This window comes from Diorhabda sublineata, chromosome 7 (assembly GCF_026230105.1).
Source record: "Diorhabda sublineata isolate icDioSubl1.1 chromosome 7, icDioSubl1.1, whole genome shotgun sequence".
Classification (NCBI taxonomy): Eukaryota; Metazoa; Arthropoda; class Insecta; order Coleoptera; family Chrysomelidae; genus Diorhabda; species Diorhabda sublineata.
The window spans coordinates 1,822,243-1,843,073 of record NC_079480.1 but is presented as its reverse complement, the minus strand read 5'-3'; the positions used below and the strand labels follow the sequence as shown (position 1 = coordinate 1,843,073).

The 20,831-nt window shown below is 34.9% G+C and overlaps 1 protein-coding gene across 4 annotated transcripts in view; it reads left to right on the top strand.

Moving 5' to 3' along the window:
* LOC130446481 (transcription factor kayak) overlaps positions 1–20,831 on the top strand; it is a 58,613-nt gene that overhangs the window by 17,611 nt on the left and 20,171 nt on the right. The gene's annotated exons all lie outside the window — the stretch shown is intronic.

The window sequence follows — 20,831 nt, the reverse complement described above, 5'->3', positions numbered from 1 at the left end:
TGCCAAATTACCATGTCAGATGCTTGCTTTGGCACCAGGGATTTCCTAGGACTCAGTTGTAGTTCTGTAGATAGAGATAACGCCCTCTACGTAAAACAATCTGCACGCGCTGCATCCATTCCTAAATCCAACGTCCTCAGGTGTCTGTCTTCTTTGATTACATTACACTATACAATACACTTAACTTACAATAATTTACTTATAAATATCACTTAAATAATTACTTTCAATAATTATTTCTGCTACGATTATTTATTCATATCTAAACTAACTGTGTTTGAATAAATCATTTATATACCTAAAGAAAATTCTACAGAGTTCTAGAATAAAAATAAACAAATTATCGAAAAGAAATAACGTAAATAAACGGTCTGCTTAAAGGCGCGTCCGACGTTTATTAAAATGAAATGAAAGATGAAAGGCGCCGCGCGAATTAATTTAAATATTAAAATTACATTCTAGCTGGACAGGGCCGGCCTAAGGACCCATGTTCGTGACGATATTAGATAAACTAGATTCGAAGTTTACGTTTGAGCGCTGACGTTCGTTTTGATATCGAAAATTTTATTTAATTATCGAATTATTTTTTATAATTTAGTTATTTTGGGTTTAAATTATCGTATCCCACTTTACAAAGTGGATTAGGTACTAAAATCCAGGTAATATTCGTAATGAATCCGTCACGAGTTGTATTACGTACACTCGGACTACCTTTTCGTTTACCTGAAATATCCCCGTCACGAGTTGTAGCCGCAGAATCGTCACCGTACCAAGGACGGTTGAAACAAACCTTTCAAAGAAGATTCGCAACCAATATTTACAATGACATCGAAATTTTCTCTTCCATAACTCAGATTTACTGCCTTTCCCAATTCACAACCTTCAAAGACAACTTTTTAATATTTCCTGTAACTTCTCCCTTTATCTGGATCCATACCTATTTAATCAGGTTCTGGGGGCCAAATCTGGACTATAAAGTGGATGAGGAAGCAATTCGGAGTGTAATTCGTTCGATTTAACCGTCGACTTGTGAATCGTTGCTTTGTCTTTGTTTTTTTTTGCATTTACACAATCCAACAACCCTATTTAATATTCGTGTTGATGTTATCTCCCTTTTTGGAGATATTCGATGACCAATATTCCAAAATACTGAAGCCATAACCTTCCCAGATGTCTAATCTGCCTTTGGACGCTTCGGACGTGGTTCACCGGCTGCAGTTCACTCAGATGGTGATCGTTTTGATTCTGGAGTGAAGTGGTGGATCCATGATTCATCCATTATCACATATCGTCGCAAAAAAACTGTTTTTCTAACCGATCTGTGGACTTTTTCAATTCTTTTGTGGAATAACCACCTCGATTGGACGACCAGAAGGTTCACCATCTGTACAATCACCTTTAAATTCAGCAAATCATTAACAAATGGTTCTATTCGATGGAGCAGAGTCCTGTTAACACTTTCGTAAACATTACTGAGTTTGTACAGTATTTTTTTTATCAATAAGCAATGATAAATTACCACAATCAAAAAAAAACAAAAATAGCTTCATTTAAACGTCTGCCATTTTATTCTGAGTAATCGGAATGTCAAGAAATTTGACACGTAGTATTTTGAAAGTTGGTACTTCGTAAACGTCATATGGATTTGACAGTGACAGCGCCATCTGTCGACTTATTGGTGATTTAATACATACGTTTAAAAGCGCGCGAAAAAGGACAATTATTTTTAATTATAACTCTACGAATGGGTATTTCTTCAGTTCTGATTTTCAAATGTAGGTTTGTCGCCGAAAGTCAGGTAGACTTTGTACATCCGCGAAATCTCCACAAGCCACTGATGAGGTACACCATCAAACGCTTTCTTGTGATCAACAAAAGCGATTTTTATATTCCGGTGATATCTCTGTAGGCTTGCCGAAGTTTCACAGTCCACAACAAGTTGTTCTGTACATCTTTGGTGATGTCTTCTGCGACCTTTCTCTTCCTCTACGTGCTTATAAATTATGTCTGCACTAGGTGGGGTCATCGGTCTGGAAGCTCTTGCCTGGAACCCAGTGTTGGTACAACTTCTGGATTATGCAAGAGTTGAGGTTACCTTCCGGTACTTTCCAGTTGTTGGTAACTTGGATTACGTCAGTTATTTCCTTTTGTGTTATTAGACGTAGTTTCTAACATAACCTCAAATCTATGCGTTTTTCCACCTATCTGTCAAAGTTTTGACACTTTATTTACCAGTCGGCGTTTCAAACGCCCGTTCCGATGGCACAAGTTGTACGATTGGTTCTGTCATTAGACGTAGTTTCTAACATAACCTCAAATCTATGCGTTTTTCCACCTATCTGTCAAAGTTTTGACACTTTATTTACCAGTCGGCGTTTCCAACGCCCGTTCCGATGGCACAAGTTGTACGATTGGTTCTGTTATTAGACGTAGTTTCTAACCTAACCTCAAATCAATGCGTTTTTCCACCTATCTGTCAAAGTTTTGACACTTTATTTACCAGTCGGCGTTTCCAACGCCCGTTCCGATGGCACGAGTTGTACGATTGGTCCTGTCATTAGACGTAGTTTTTAACCTAACCTCAAATCAATGCGTTTTTCCACCTATCTGTCAAAGTTTTGACACTTTATTTACCAGTCGGCGTTTCAAACGCCCGTTCCGATGGCACAAGTTGTACGATTGGTTCTGTCATTAGACGTAGTTTCTAACATAACCTCAAATCTATGCGTTTTTCCACCTATCTGTCAAAGTTTTGACACTTTATTTACCAGTCGGCGTTTCAAACGCCCGTTCCGATGGCACAAGTTGTACGATTGGTTCTGTCATTAGACGTAGTTTCTAACATAACCTCAAATCTATGCGTTTTTCCACCTATCTGTCAAAGTTTTGACACTTTATTTACCAGTCGGCGTTTCCAACGCCCGTTCCGATGGCACAAGTTGTACGATTGGTTCTGTTATTAGACGTAGTTTCTAACCTAACCTCAAATCAATGCGTTTTTCCACCTATCTGTCAAAGTTTTGACACTTTATTTACCAGTCGGCGTTTCCAACGCCCGTTCCGATGGCACAAGTTGTACGATTGGTTCTGTTATTAGACGTAGTTTCTAACCTAACCTCAAATCAATGCGTTTTTCCACCTATCTGTCAAAGTTTTGACACTTTATTTACCAGTCGGCGTTTCCAACGCCCGTTCCGATGGCACAAGTTGTACGATTGGTTCTGTTATTAGACGTAGTTTCTAACCTAACCTCAAATCAATGCGTTTTTCCACCTATCTGTCAAAGTTTTGACACTTTATTTACCAGTCGGCGTTTCCAACGCCCGTTCCGATGGCACAAGTTGTACGATTGGTTCTGTTATTAGACGTAGTTTCTAACATAACCTCAAATCAATGCGTTTTTCCACCTATCTGTCAAAGTTTTGACACTTTATTTACCAGTCGGCGTTTCCAACGCCCGTTCCGATGGCACAAGTTGTACGATTGGTTCTGTTATTAGACGTAGTTTCTAACCTAACCTCAAATCAATGCGTTTTTCCACCTATCTGTCAAAGTTTTGACACTTTATTTACCAGTCGGCGTTTCCAACGCCCGTTCCGATGGCACAAGTTGTACGATTGGTTCTGTTATTAGACGTAGTTTCTAACCTAACCTCAAATCAATGCGTTTTTCCACCTATCTGTCAAAGTTTTGACACTTTATTTACCAGTCGGCGTTTCCAACGCCCGTTCCGATGGCACGAGTTGTACGATTGGTCCTGTCATTAGACGTAGTTTTTAACCTAACCTCAAATCTATGCGTTTTTCCACCTATCTGTCAAAGTTTTGACACTTTATTTACCAGTCGGCGTTTCCAACGCCCGTTCCGATGGCACGAGTTGTACGATTGGTCCTGTCATTAGACGTAGTTTTTAACCTAACCTCAAATCTATGCGTTTTTCCACCTATCTGTCAAAGTTTTGACACTTTATTTACCAGTCGGCGTTTCCAACGCCCGTTCCGATGGCACGAGTTGTACGATTGGTCCTGTCATTAGACGTAGTTTCTAACATAACCTCAAATCTATGCGTTTTTCCACCTATCTGTCAAAGTTTTGACACTTTATTTACCAGTCGGCGTTTCCAACGCCCGTTCCGATGGCACGAGTTGTACGATTGGTCCTGTCATTAGACGTAGTTTTTAACCTAACCTCAAATCTATGCGTTTTTCCACCTATCTGTCAAAGTTTTGACACTTTATTTACCGATTCTAATGTTTTCATTGTGACAATAGTCCATTGAATTGTTCGATTCCAGTACACAATGAAGTATTATGTGGCGTACATTCTTGATATATTACTAAGTTATTTGTGGCGTTTTATAAACAATTCACAATATAGGTCGTGACGGTTTTTATCGAAGACGTGTCCGAGACAAAGGCGATGATAGATCATGTTTTGTACGAAAAATAAAAAAAAAAACGTGCTGTTTTCAAAACATCCAGATAGTCTGGATTGTGAGTCAGTAGGTCGATATGACTTAACACAACTTAACACGTGTTAAATATTAACGGTGATAAATAAAAAAAAAATTATTGTTTATTAAATACTTCATTAAAAATGATACGGGTGTTAAATTACGATATGTCGTTATACGGGGTGATATTTCTTTGATAGTTTTTGACAAGTGACGTATTATTTCGCGATTTAGCTTCGTCAACAGAAGTTGTACCGGGCATATCCGGAAAATAATACATTATAGTCCTTAAATTTAAATAATATTCTTCGAAATAAATCAAAACCCTTTTGGCGTCGAAATTTCCGATATTTCTTTGTTAGTTTTTGACAAGTGACGTATTATTTCGCGATTTAGCTTCTTCAACAGAAGTTATACCGGGTATATCCGGAAAATAATACATTATAGTCCTTAAATTTAAATAATATTCTTCGAAATAAATCAAAACCCTTTTGGCGTCGAAATTTCCGATATTTCTTTGTTAGTTTTTGACAAGTGACGTATTATTTCGCGATTTAGCTTCTTCAACAGAAGTTGTACCGGGCATATCCGGAAAATAATACATTATAGTCCTTAAATTTAAATAATATTCTTCGAAATAAATCAAAACCCTTTTGGCGTCGAAATTTCCGATATTTCTTTGTTAGTTTTTGACAAGTGACGTATTATTTTGCGATTTAGCTTCTTCAACAGAAGTTATACCGGGTATATCCGGAAAATAATACATTATAGTCCTTAAATTTAAATAATATTCTTCGAAATAAATCAAAACCCTTTTGGCGTCGAAATTTCCGATATTTCTTTGTTAGTTTTTGACAAGTGACGTATTATTTTGCGATTTAGCTTCTTCAACAGAAGTTATACCGGGCATATCCGGAAAATAATACATTATAGTCCTTAAATTTAAATAATATTCTTCGAAATAAATCAAAACCCTTTTGGCGTCGAAATTTCCGATATTTCTTTGTTAGTTTTTGACAAGTGACGTATTATTTCGCGATTTAGCTTCTTCAACAGAAGTTATACCGGGCATATCCGGAAAATAATACATTATAGTCCTTAAATTTAAATAATATTCTTCGAAATAAATCAAAACCCTTTTGGCGTCGAAATTTCCGATATTTCTTTGTTAGTTTTTGACAAGTGACGTATTATTTCGCGATTTAGCTTCTTCAACAGAAGTTGTACCGGGCATATCCGGAAAATAATACATTATAGTCCTTAAATTTAAATAATATTCTTCGAAATAAATCAAAACCCTTTTGGGTCGACGTAAAGCACCTTCTCGGACCGCAATACAGAAATTGGTGGAAAAATTTGAGCTGTCGGGACAAGTTAGTGATGTGAAGAATAAAACCCGTGCACGTCGCTCAAGAACAGCTGAGAATATTGCTGATGTAGCCCAAAGTGTTGAAGAAAACCCAGGTTTGTCCATTCCTCGTCGTTCTTTGGAATTAGCCATTCCACAAACGTCATTACACCGTATTTTGCATAAAGACTTGGGTCTTAAGGCCTATAAAGTTCAGTTAACACAAGAACTCAAGCCGGCCGATCATCAACAACGTCGTGTCTTTGCTGATTGGGTCCTTAACTGATGAGGCCCATTTCCACCTGGGTGGTTACGTCAATAAACAAAAATGTCGAATCTGGGGCTCGGAAAACCCAAGAGTTATTGTTGAAAATCTTCTCCATCCTCAACGCGCGACTGTTTGGTGCGGTTTATGATCTGGCGGTGTCATTGGACCTTACTTTTTCGAAAATGAGGCTGGAGCAACAGTTACGGTTAATAGATTGCGCTATCGAAAGATGATTAATGATTTTTTATGACTGGAATTTGATGGTATTGATTTGAACAACGTTTACTTTCAACAAGACGGCGCTACGTGCCACACAAGCAACGAAACCATCGATCTTTTACGGGAAAAATTTCCGGACCGTGTTATCTCAATTGGCCACCGAGATCTTGTGATTTAACACCTTGCGACTTTTTCCTTTGGGGCCAACAAAGAAAGATAAGGTCCACGCCAACAGTCCAGCATCGATTCAAGACCTCAAAGATGGAATTCGTGAGGCTATCGAGGACGTAGGACAGTCGCTTTGCAATTTGATTACGGAAAATTTCATGGAAAGAATTTGGTCCTGTAAGCGCATTCGTGGCGGCCATTTGGCTCAAAAAAATGGCATTTTTCTTTGAATATCAAAATAACACCTCTAATTGGAAAAATTGGAAAAATATAACGACTAAAAAAAATAAAAAGACGTGTGGGTGTTTTAGAACAAAAATTATAAACATCCAGTACAAGTACTAGTAGAATTTGTATTATTTCATTTAATCGCCAGTTATAATGGTTGTATGTTCGTTATTAATGAGGCTAAATGAAGATAATTAGGCATTAACATCCATCCTTTGTCTTTTTAAAAACTCTCTACTGAGTTTATTTTAAGAAATTCGACCGTTGAACAAAAAGGTCAAACGTACGTGGCGACAGCGGTTTATAGAATAGACAATGCACGTTAAAGAAGTAATTCATTTATAACTTCGGATATATATAGGGCGTCTCTCTATTTAATTCACTTACGGAAAGATGGAAGACGATATTTTAGATATCTTGTACTTCGCGTTCTAATAAAGTACCAAATAATTATTAGCCGCATAAATTTAGTTGGATATTTTAATTGTCGAATGAATATTTACAGTTTATTCGCCCTGGTTGGTTTAAATCCGAACTAAGGAATAAGTATTTGTCATTTTATTAGCCCCGATCCATTTCAGTTGACTTAATTTGAAAAAAATTATTAATTATTGTTTTTTCACTTATTAAAATCCGGTAAATTGTTTCGTTTTGAGCACACAATAAGTTGAAAATCGGTGAAATTGCTTAAAATACAATTGAAAACAAAATTTGAATGTTCCCCATTATTTCCGTGTATGGAAAAAAATTTTATTCAAGGTCAAAGGTAAAAAAATGAGTTTTTCGCGATTTTCAGCAAAACTGTGAGTTTTATCATGAAAATACCTCAGGTAAAAATTGTAGATCATAAAATTATCTACAAAAAACGTATCAAAACTTTTTTCCTACGAGCCACCGTTTCTGAGATATAACGATTCAAAAAGTTGTAAAAGTTGAATCGTCATAATATGCATACGTTTCCACGCCACCTATGAGATACTGTACGCGTTTTTTTTAACGTAGTTTCCCCAATAGGCTTATTCCACAGGTCAGTTATGATCCCGTTTAATTTGAAACTATTGCAAAATATTGAAAATCAGCAAAGACTGGCAAAGGAAAAAGTTAAAACAAAATAGTGAAGTTTAACCATCAAATTCGTAGCTTTCAAATTCTTCTCATTCTTCTTGTTCTTCATATTCATTCGAGGTGCATGTAAATTGCGTCGATAGCGAATCGTCCGAATCAAACGAATCCTCCATTGTTGGACAGCACGACCGGCCTTGACAATTTGTACATGCCAGAGAACAAAACAGTCTCGACACTTTTTTGCAACCACATTTTGCACTACCGAGTAGAAAACAAAAATTCACAGCGGGATGTTGTTCACTTCAATTTGCCACTAGTGACGAACAACAACAACAACGACCGACGCGGCACTGAATCGGCGACGAGTTGCGCTAGAACGGCCCGCGCGGCACTGAATCGGCGACGAATTGCGCTAGAACGGCCCGCGCGGCACTGAATCGGCGACGAATTGCGCTAGAACGGATCGCGCGGCACTGAATCGGCGACGAATTGCGCTAGAACGGATCGCGCGGCACTGAATCGGCGACGAATTGCGCTAGAACGGCCCGCGCGGCACTGAATCGGCGACGAATTGCGCTAGAACGGCCCGCGCGGCACTGAATCGGCGACGAGTTGCGCTAGGCAGACCCTAGCGGCAAAAATCAGTACTACAAAAGATCCACCCGTGGCAATGTTATTCCGATTACTTTTGGGCACCCCCTCGTATATAAAAAATGGAGATACGTCCATATATAAATGAGATTACTATGGAAAATAAAGAATAAATCGATATGTTACAAAATAAGGATTATTTGAGGTTAAAATCGATTGGAAACAAAATCGAATTGAATGGTTCGGAACTGTTACGAGAATGGGTGATAAGTAATTGGAAAGGAAGTTGTATGAAGCACGAATTTACGAAAATAAAAATAATAGTGGTAAATCGAATAAAAAGATATTACAGGACAGGATAGAACGAAAATCGATGTGGAAGATAGAGCCTAGGCGACGAGTTAACTCCAGCATACATTAATTGAAGCTTTTTTAATCTGTTTTTGCTTTAATATTGCCGATAAACAAATTGGTACTTCCACTATTGAACCTTGTTATGCCAAACATTCATTATTACCTGTAATTAACATACAATACTTTTAAATTCAATGGTACTATGACGAGTTTGGAAGTTGGGCGTATTTCAATCTATATTTGCACGTTTAAAATGCGCGGAAAGTTATTTTTAAAAAGAATACACCGAACGTGTTTAATTTTTTATAATACCGTCATGATTTCCATCGACTTTATTTGCTAAAGATAAATTTGTTATTCGCAATCGTGTGTTGTAAACATTTTCGTTTTTCAAATTCTTCTATCTGTTTATCAAAATTCTTTCGATTGTTTTTTGAGTCATAGTTGAGTTCTAGTTTGCTCCGAATAAACATTCCGCTAAAAAAGTGTCGCATCATTTTTAAAAAAAGGCAACATCGCTTACATCGTTTCGTTATACTACCAAAAACTATCAAGTCAACTTTCTTTCGAGACACCCGGTATACTTTTTAATCGATTCATTTTAAAAAAAGATACACCGGATATTCGGCCATTCTTATCATTTCAATGATATTGAAAAATTTGGTTAAGAAAGATTTTAAATAATTATCAAGCCTGTACCACATCCTGTATTTATTTATTTGTTAAGGGAGTTTTTTTGGTAATTTATTGAGGTCGTTCGGAGATTAATTCTTGTTGTTTTCCAATAGAGGACTCGACTGTATTAAATCAAACATTACGTGCAAATTCATATTCTTTTTTATCAATTTTATCGAATTCAATTATTTTTTGACCTCCTCGTATATACGAAACACCCACATTTGGGACAATGTATACCGAATTCGACAATTTCTTGTTCAGTTCCGTTTCAATAACGAGTGAAAAGTGAAAAGGCGAAGACAAATAATAACGAAACCGTAAATGTTTTGGAATAACCACTGCGTCATTCGAATTACGTCAGCACGTAGGTACCTATGAAACTCGCAGTGTGCTCTGGAGATTGATAAATATGGCTGATATTGTAAATAGACATAGGCGTCGGTTTGAATCTACCAATATTTCGCTTAAAAAAATTTAAAAAAAAAAATTAATAATACGAATCGATAGAACTGCTGTTCGACTCGACTATTTTATGGAGAAACGTTTACTTCCGGAATTACCGGAAGTAGCCATTATCTTATTATTCCATAGATCTATCTGTGTGTGTGTGTGTCAAAAGTCATTATAATTGACGCACGCGCAGGATAGTTTCACTGGAGACCTCCCAGTGCATTATACCGCGATAGGAACGTACCTTCAGAATATTAGGAGAACAGAATCATAGAATATATACACGGCGACGAGTATGTCGTAAATCTGAACCAAAAATGGACACAATGTAAAAGTTATAGATCTGAGGCCAATTAAAATATTTGATTGACGAATATTATTATTGTTTACCGTTATTTCAATCCCTAACCTAACCTAGCTTTACAAAAATTACTAAATTTTCATTTGTAATGCATTTGTATACTTTTTCCAAACAAATTCATGACGATCGTCGTGGGGTGGCTTATCATACTTGTGCCCAACTAATTTTCCAAATAAAAAACATCCCTCCCAAGAATTTCTTTAATTCAAGGAAGAGATGGTCTCTATTTCGCTATTTCAATTTTATATTTTCATATACGCCCTATGGTAGTGGGCTTAAAAAACTCTCGGAAGCCGTAATATAATCCCTCCCTGAGATATGGACGACTTCCGGTCTCAATTGCCCACCCTGTACATTTTTATTACTACAATTGTTGGTAATACCCTAAACATTAATAACGGGTACGCCTATGGGTATAACTTTCTTTTATTTCAATAGTCTGTAGAGACAGGGTGATGGAACGGAAGCGTTTCGGATGTGGTCACTATCTTTTATCTGGTTTAAACAGTAGGTAAGGTAGGTACCTAATTTTCAGGTTGGAGAAAAACTAATATAATATGGCCGCCGACTGTTCTTAATTGCCCACCCGGTACTTAATTGTAAAATGTAAAACACAAAGTTTAATATATTTCTAATTTGAAGACGGGTACAGCCTTTAAGAAATCTGACAACAACGCTGTTACCTAAAGTGTTTATAGGATATAAAAATCTGTTAATTACTTGAGATATAGCCTGAGCAGATAACGTTACTTTTTGAGTATTTTGTATAAATCAACATTTGTGTATAACGCGCGGATTTTTTATTGGTATTATTTCATACCGCTTTTGGTACGCGAAAAGTAGGTCAATGTTTTTTCTTTGTGGAACAACCGTAAGAAAAACCAGTACCACTCCGAATGCCGAGAGAGAATTTTGCAAATTATAAGCGGGACTCAACGACGACAATGTTATTATTGAAGGTTATTGATATTATCATATATATAGTTTGAAATAATATACGTATAAATATAGTGAATATTTTCCAATATTACGAAACATTGCATCAATTTATAGGTATAACGTAACTTTCACGACAATTAAGTTCAATTGACATCTGTCATATTGTCAATTTTCATTATAGAATATGTAAAATTCGAAAATGATTAAACATTGGATGGCTAAAGGCCAACATTAATAAATAATTGGTTGTATGTTTCGAAGAAAAAGACTAATAATAAAATAAGTATATTAGCACAATAACAAATATTTAGAAATGGCTAAATGCTTGAAAGTAAAAGGCCAACAATATAAGAAGAATCAAGATCAAGAATCATAACATTGAATGGGGAGATGTAAAAACAAAGCCGAATAGCCCCGGTGGCTGAGACCTGTATAATATTACAAAAAGAAGTAATATAAATGCTAAAATGATTGGAGAAAATATATAAACTATTTGGCAAATTACAGAGTTTATAATAGTTAATTACGTAAAAAACACATAATATTATTGAACAAATGAATATATATCAATTAATTATAGTAATAAAATAAAATTAGTGGTCCAAGGGTAAAAAAAGATGTGTATCGGATGGGATAATGAGAAGTGGTTTTGCCATCTTTGTGTATATGGTGGGAAGCGATTAGAGCGGAGTTGCCGATAGTTCAACAAAAAAGTATTTTATTGAAATATAACTGATAGAGGATATTTGATTATTTAATTTGAAAGAAAAATATTCGACTAGAAGCAAATTTGGTATACTTTATTTGAATCTAAATTTTATAATAAAACAATTTTAAGGAACTGTTGAAATTCATAATTTTGTAAAAAAATTTCAAATTATCACTATAAATATATTTTTTCTATAGTTTAAACAAAGTTGGTACAAGATAAAGAAAATAGAAGAAATTATTAAAGTTTTAAATATGAAAATAATGCGAAGCTTTTGCAAATTTTCGATATATGAAATAAAACGTGAGTATTCTTTTTACTAACGTTTTGTTTTCCAAAAAACCTAATAAATATAGGAAATTTAATTTTTCTAATATCCTCGACAATGTCTACAGAACTAGATAATTCCATAAATACTTTCGCTTTCATAATCTAGTCCCTATTCTTAATAATACCGACAACAAACTCCTTTGTTGAATATATCGCAACCCAGGTGCGTTTTTGCAATTGTTTAAACAAAATCTCTTTTATTGCATCTGTACGTACACCCGGCAACATCGCGTCCATAGCACACTTCGCTTTGTGACGTCAACGTCACATGAATTATCACAAACTGACACCGGGAAAATAATTTCAAGTATTCCGTCGATATGTCAGTGTTCTATTGTCTGTGTACCGTGAAGTTATCTCAGTGTGTACGTCTTTTGTTTTTAGAGGCGTTTTGTTGTTCTTCGACACGTGCGTTGTGGATATAAGTTTAATTCCAAAGGTTAGTTAATCATACTTCAATTATTAATACGTATTATTTATTTATTTTTAAGAGGGTTGTTATGAAAAATTATATGTATATATATGTAGTTTGGGTTTCATTTGTTTATCAGTGTTTACTCTAAACACGCCTTTTCCTGTCTAGATGGTTTGGAATTTCCGTTTTTTCTATAGTTTAAACAAAGTTGGTACAATGTGCAAACTTCGGTAAACGTACAGACGTAAAATTATTAGAATCTAATCAGAATGTAAATACAATAATTCCAATAAGTAGTATCTCTATAATCAATAATTATAAAATATCTTAAAACCTGCAATAAATACTATACAAGATGTTTTTGAGATATTAATTTGAAATATTTATTATGAAAAAATGAAACTTTTTTTTCGATAATTATGGGATATTTTTTATAATAAATATAGACTATTGGCAGACGTGTTGAGTATTATTTATGCCCCCGAGATGGGGCCTCAATCATGCGCAAATGAATAGTTATTATGTATAATAATTAAAAACTTACATTTCATAATAATCTGTTTACGATTCTTCTTCTTCTTCTTTAAAACTAGTTGAACTACAACAGCATTTAAATTTGAACTCACACAAACAATTCTTTTGTTTTTTTTAATTTCACAATTTTTGTGATGTTATAATTACTTTCTATCAATTAGTTTTATGTATTGGTTCGTATCTGGGCATAATTTTCAGTTCGATGTCTCCGAAATTTTTATTGACCTTGACGGCGGAAAGGTCGGTCCACTTGGCGTTTCGTACTTGTCGGTTCTTGTCGTTGTACGAATTATTTGAATGATGATTTCCGAGAAATACGGGAGAGAGAGACGTTTTGTTTCGCGATAACCATTGTTTGTATATTTTAATGGCTGGTACCTTTTCTGTGTAAATAATTAGTACGGTTTTAATCAGTTAAAAGTACAATTACCTTTCGGTGATTGACCTTTCGTTAATATATCTTATTAGTAGTAGGCGAATTTAAAACGTACCGTCAAGTATACCGGGGGTCTATCGAAAATATTAATCTTAACTTTTGTTACCGAAATTAAAAGTGTTTCGACTAACTAGACCATGGAAATACCTCGTTATTTCATTAAAAATATTAAATATAAATTGTTAAGCACCTCCAGTATCGATTTCTCTTTTTCTTGTTCTTCTTTTCGACACTGTGTGGTATTTAAATGGAAAAGAAGAAGAGGCAGGTCCAATTTTTTATGTTTAGACCTATTTTCCGTATAATTATGCCTAAAACGTCGATAGCAAATATAATACGAGTCCCAGTCAAAATTACTGGGCAGATACGGCTGAAAATTTTTGATAATAATCGAAAAAATTCGTACAAAACTACGGATGTAGAGAAAAAGTTCGTAACCCCCGGGAAGAGGGTTTAAAAAAAATTAAAATTAGCCGAAATATTTCCGGAAAAGTTGTAGAGCATGAAATTTTATCCCAACCTCAAGCATCCTGTGAGAAATTTGTCATAAAAGGTCAGTTAATCAATTTATGATTGAGGATTTGAGTTTTTCAAGGTCATTGAGAAAATTTGGCGCCCCATTCGCTGATAATTGGTTAGATTATATAAAAATTTGGTCAGTTTAATTTGAAATTCAAAAAAATTGAATAAGTTGTCATTGTCGTGCCTTTTCGTGAATGAGGTGTTAAAATTTTTCGATTTTTCGATGACCTTGAAAAAATTTAACCCTCAATTAAAGACCAATTACTGACCTTTCCGGTGGGACGATTCAGACTTCTAAAAGAACGAAAATTCAATAAAAAATATGAAAATTTTGAAAAACAGTCACAGAAAAAGAATTTTTCGTCCTTTTTAGGGTTGAAAACGGATTATTTTTAAAAAATTTGCTCTAAATACAGTTTTTTCCTCAAATTTTAGCGTAAAATTCATATTTTATATTGAATTTTCAATTTTTTTGGTACCATGAACCGTTCTAAGGATGAAAGGGTGCGTTTTAGGAAGAAAATAGTCTGGGTCTAAAATTTTATGCCCCACAACTTTTTTTTAAAACCCTTTTTCAAAATCCTCGAAATATGAACTAAAAATCGTATTTCGTCGTGGTTTTTATTTTATTTTTTACCCCCTTTACTAGTAGGGCGAATTTATTTTCTTCACCCACAGTTTGGTACGTATTTACTGGTCATTTCCATATAATATCATCCATATCTTGTACCGTGATAGTGTAAACCATCGAATATTTCTGTAAATTTCTAAAAAAACTATTTATCTTGTTTTAAACATCAAAAAAACTCTTTTTTTCAAAAAGTACGTACTTTAGACACACTTTCGAAAGCGTAAAACGCACTAAACGTAAAGAAACCTGCTTTAAGCGTTTGTGAGTAAAAAACGTATTATTAAGGTCCTTGCTTACATCCAGGAGGTCCCAGGTTTAAGTCGCGCTCGTGCCATTCGTAATTTTTGACACATTTAATTAACGCACAAAGTGCACCTTCAAAGTGTATTTTGATGAAATTTTAGCTAGTGGCAAAAATATTGTACGAAATTCGCGTGCAAAGGCCTTTTTTCGATCATAATATTATCAAATTCACTTTCGATTTATAAAATTTCGTTTTAAAATCTCGTCTAGAATCCACCTGTATACAATCGTATGAGGATTCATCGACAGCGTGTTTTTTTTTGTCGTTTCTTCGTTTGCCTTGTTCGTCGAGGCGATCCAAATGCCAACCAAGGTCGAAACGTCGAATAGTGCATAGTAAAGTAACATATTACCGAGAAATGTTAGTCATCGAGTCGGTACTCGTTGTTATGAATGAATTTCCAATTCGAAATAGTTTCAAAACGGACCGAATGTTACGAGGTGTCGCGAAAAATTTATGTAATTAGTTTCGATGAGTCATCCCTCAAATTAATAGATGTACAATTTGTTTATTTTAAAATTAAGTTCGTCCACGAGGCGATCCTCGTTGTTTGGAACCGTTATCCAACAGGTACCGCTGGATTTTTGATGGTTCTAAGTTATCAGCTATTTTGGCAAGTCGCGGTCAGTTTAAGAACAAAAAATAAAAAAGGATCTCCCTCAATGAAAACTACAACGAAAATCAAACGCAAATATCCGAAAAACAATTCAAAATTATTGAATACACCACTAAGGAACGCCACTGAAGATCCTTTCCAAATATGTATTACGTCATCAGCGCCGATCGCATAGGAAAGCGTTTGACTGGCTAAAGTGACATTAAACATCAATCAGAAAAGCGTGACGTCACACCTCGCGAAACGCCATGTTGTAGCTGTCATTTTCGTATAAATTGACCAGGTTATTTCGAGTTTCCACCAATTATTATTAAATTAATAAAGTTCGTGGAATCAGTGAAAATACTTGACTGATTTTGAGGTTAGCGAATACCAAAGTTTCAATAAATGTAACTTAATCCATAAGTCATAACATTTTATAGTAGATTTTGCAAAATCCATTCCTTTAACTATAAATTTATAGGTAGATACATCGAGTTTTGTTTGATACTTACATCAAAATGATTTCATAATACGAGGAATTCAATTATTTATTAAAAAACACAATTGACTGTCATAAACAAACATGGCTGGTTCGCGAGGTGTGACGTCATTCAAGACGCCATGACAGTCTCTGCCTTTTTCGCGGTCAAATTCAAATTTATTTATAAAAACTCGAAATACTAACTTCGTCGACTGACCTATTATTTTTAAATTATAGTAGATTGTTGCATGTTGCCATTTTTAAGCATTTTCTCCGTATTTCACGAGGAATTCAATTATTTATTAAAAAACACAATTGACTGTCATAAACAAACATGGCTGGTTCGCGAGGTGTGACGTCATTCAAGACGCCATGACAGTCTCTGCCTTTTTCGCGGTCAAATTCAAATTTATTTATAAAAACTCGAAATACTAACTTCGTCGACTGACCTATTATTTTTAAATTATAGTAGATTGTTGCATGTTGCCATTTTTAAGCATTTTCTCCGTATTTCACGAGGAATTCAATTATTTATTAAAAAACACAATTGACTGTCATAAACAAACATGGCTGGTTCGCGAGGTGTGACGTCATTCAAGACGCCATGACAGTCTCTGCCTTTTTCGCGGTCAAATTCAAATTTATTTATAAAAACTCGAAATACTAACTTCGTCGACTGACCTATTATTTTTAAATTATAGTAGATTGTTGCATGTTGCCATTTTTAAGCATTTTCTCCGTATTTCACGAGGAATTCAATTATTTATTAAAAAACACAATTGACTGTCATAAACAAACATGGCTGGTTCGCGAGGTGTGACGTCATTCAAGACGCCATGACAGTCTCTGCCTTTTTCGCGGTCAAATTCAAATTTATTTATAAAAACTCGAAATACTAACTTCGTCGACTGACCTATTATTTTTAAATTATAGTAGATTGTTGCATGTTGCCATTTTTAAGCATTTTCTCCGTATTTCACGAGGAGTTCAATTATTTATTAAAAAACACAATTGACTGTCATAAACAAACATGGCTGGTTCGCGAGGTGTGACGTCATTCAAGACGCCATGACAGTCTCTGCCTTTTTCGCGGTCAAATTCGTATTTATTTATAAAAACTCGAAATACTAACGTAAAATAATGTATTTTTCTTAAGATAATATATTTTTGGGATGAAATAGTTGCTAAGCTATATTTTTAAACTTGTTTATCGAGTTTTTTTCCACATTTTCTCAATAAAAACACGAAAAAGTCCTTATTATAAGGTTTGTATAATGCATTCATATCAATGTATATTTGATTTATGTTAGTGATTTAAAAATTTGAGGATGTTCAACTATTAATTTTATTGGTCTAATTAAAAAGATCTACCTCGTTCCATATACCACATGTTTAAACAATTTCGACATTTGCGTATCACACGCCGGAAATTGTGGTCTACGATGTGGCGTCGTTTGCAAAAGTTTATCGCCGGTTTAGTGTCCGCACAGACAATTGAATCATTTTTTCGTCGCTAATCATTTTTCATAACACATAAAAAAAATTATACAACGCGAATATGTGAACTTTGACTTGACGGAAAACGTCAATCTTTTCAATCCATCTTCTTAGGCCCCTTTCACACCAAACGAATCCGAATCGATCTGGATCACTCCGAATATGTAACCTGGAACCTGAATAATTCTACGCCCCTTTTAAAATTAATAACTCCACGTCCATCTCGTATGGTTGTTGATTCAAGACTGACCGGACGAGGAATCTGACAGGTTGCGACCTCGAATCAAACCTGATCGAACCAGATTCGTCCGGTCTGAAGGTGGGAAAAGAGTCCCTTCACATTTAAACGGAGCGCTCAGAGCCGAATCTCGGTATATCAGATTCAACTTGATTCGGATTCGTTTGGTGTGAAAGGGCCCTTAGCGCGCCGTGTCAAGAAGTTCGTGATCAGCACGGCATTTTGCGACCTCGAATCAAACCTGATCGAACCAGATTCGTCCGGTCTGAAGGTGGGAAAAGAGTCCCTTCACATTTAAACGGAGCGCTCGGAGCCGAATCTCGGTATATCAGATTCAACTTGATTCGGATTCGTTTGGTGTGAAAGGGCCCTTAGCGCGCCGTGTCAAGAAGTTCGTGATCAGCACGGCATTTTGCGACCTCGAATCAAACCTGATCGAACCAGATTCGTCCGGTCTGAAGGTGGGAAAAGAGTCCCTTCACATTTAAACGGAGCGCTCGGAGCCGAATCTCGGTATATCAGATTCAACTTGATTCGGATTCGTTTGGTGTGAAAGGGCCCTTAGCGCGCCGTGTCAAGAAGTCAGCACGGCATTTTCGTGATTTTAACATCTCAAACCATTAATCTTAGCTTTATAACGACTAATCGATAGGATTTGAATCCGGGCTACGCGCTGCTCGATCCAAAAACGCATGATATGTATCGGTTCGCCGTTAATCGCCTCGATCCGTCGCCGGTTTTAATGAAAACAAACTCGGTTTTTCATTCCATGGAAATGCCCTTCCGAACCATCCGGAAACCTCCTCTAAAAGCGCGAATCTTTCTCCAGGTCTTCTGTAAACTCGTCCTCTTCCAAAGCCGCCAAGCAGGTACTGTTTTCGACTGGGAAAATAATTGTAACGACAGTTATTGCAGGGATTTCGACTGAATCGTTTTTTTTTCTTTGGTCACGAGTGTATTTTAATATTCAACGTACCGATAAAGTTCGTATTCTACGGACGTACAAAAAATGTATTGAGCAATACAAACTTCCGCACCTTTTAGTTCCATTTAAAATTGAAAAAATGCGAGAACTAATATTCCACTTTATGAAAGCTTTTCAGTTTCGTAATAAATGTTATCGTTAGTAGAAAATACCTGAAATAAAGATAAGCTTGAGTGTTCGATTGAATCGTTACGCGATGTTGGAAGTTAATCTTTTAAAACCATTATCTAATATTTCGAAACATTAATACCTGCCCTTTATAAAGATAACTATTGAAAAGCGAGAATGGTGTTTCTAAGTCCAGTTATTTCCATCGCTTTTATAAACGACGAAATCGATTTAAATAAATCAAATGTATGAATATAATGGTTTCGGAAAACGATGTTTAAAAGTTCCGCCGAGATTTCTTAAGAGGTTTTGGTGTTTTTACCAGATTTCCAAGGAATTTTTTCAATTTTCTAGGATTTGTTTTCAAGTTTTCGAGCAATTGCATTTAGAAAGATCCATAACATCCGAAAAAATTTCTATAATTTCGTAGAAAAATCCAGACCATTCGTGAAATTACTTGAATATCGTAGAAAGAAAGATACGTGAAAATGTGTGAAATTGCTCGATTCCGTCGAAAGATCCAGAACCTTCATGAAATGGTTCGAATTCCACAGAAAGGTTCAAAACATTCGTAAAATTGCTCGAATTTCATAGAAAAATCCAGAATATTCGTAAATTTGCTCGAATTTCGTAGAAAGATCCAGATCATCGTATATTTGCTTGAATTTCATAGAAAGATCAAGAATATTATTGAAATTGCTTGAATTTCATAGAAAGGCTCAAAACTTTCGTGAAATTTCTCGAATTTCATAGAAAGATCCAGAACATTCGTAAATTTGCTTGAATTTCATAGAAAGTTCAAGAGTATTATTGAAATTGCTTGAATTTCATAGAAAAATCAAGAATATTAGTGAAATTGCTTGAATTCCATAGAAAGATATGTGAACATTCGTAAATTTGCTCGAATTTCATAAAAAGATCCGGAATGTTATTGAAATTGCTTGAATTTCATAGAAAGGCTCAAAACTTTCGTGAAATTTCTCGAATTTCATAGAAAGATCCAGAACATTCGTAAATTTGCTTGAATTTCATAGAAAGTTCAAGAGTATTATTGAAATTGCTTGAATTTCATAGAAAAATCAAGAATATTAGTGAAATTGCTTGAATTCCATAGAAAGATATGTGAACATTCGTAAATTTGCTCGAATTTCATAAAAAGATCCGGAATGTTATTGAAATTGCTTGAATTTCTTATAAAGATCCAGAACATTCGTAAATTTGCTTGAATTTCATAGAAAGATCAAGAATATTAGTGAAATTGCTTGAATTTCATAGAAAGGTTCAAAATATTCGTAAATTGGCTTGAATTTCATAAATAGATCAAGAATATTAGTGAAATTGCTTGAATTTTATAGAAAGATATGTGAACATTCGTAAATTTGCTCGAATTTCATAGAAAGATCCAGAATGTTAATGAAATTGCTTGAATTCCATAGAAAGATATGTGAACATTCGTAAATTTACTTGAATTTCATAGAAAGATCAAGAATATTATTGAAATTGCTTGAATTTCTTATAAAGATCCAGAACATTCGTAAATTTGCTTGAATTTCATAGAAAGATCAAGAATATTATTGAAATTGCTTGAATTTCATAGAAAGGCTCAAAACTTTCGTGATATTTCTCGAATTTCATAGAAAGAACCAGAACATTCGTAAATTTGCTTGAATTTCATAGAAAGATCAAGAGTATTATTGAAATTGCTTGAATTTCATAGAAAAATCAAGAATATTAGTGAAATTGCTTGAATTCCATAGAAAGATATGTGAACATTCGTAAATTTGCTCGAATTTCATAAAAAGATCCGGAATGTTATTGAAATTGCTTGAATTTCTTATAAAGATCTAAAACATTCGTAAATTTGCTTGAATTTCATAGAAAGATCAAGAATATTAGTAAAATTGCTTGAATTTCATAGAAA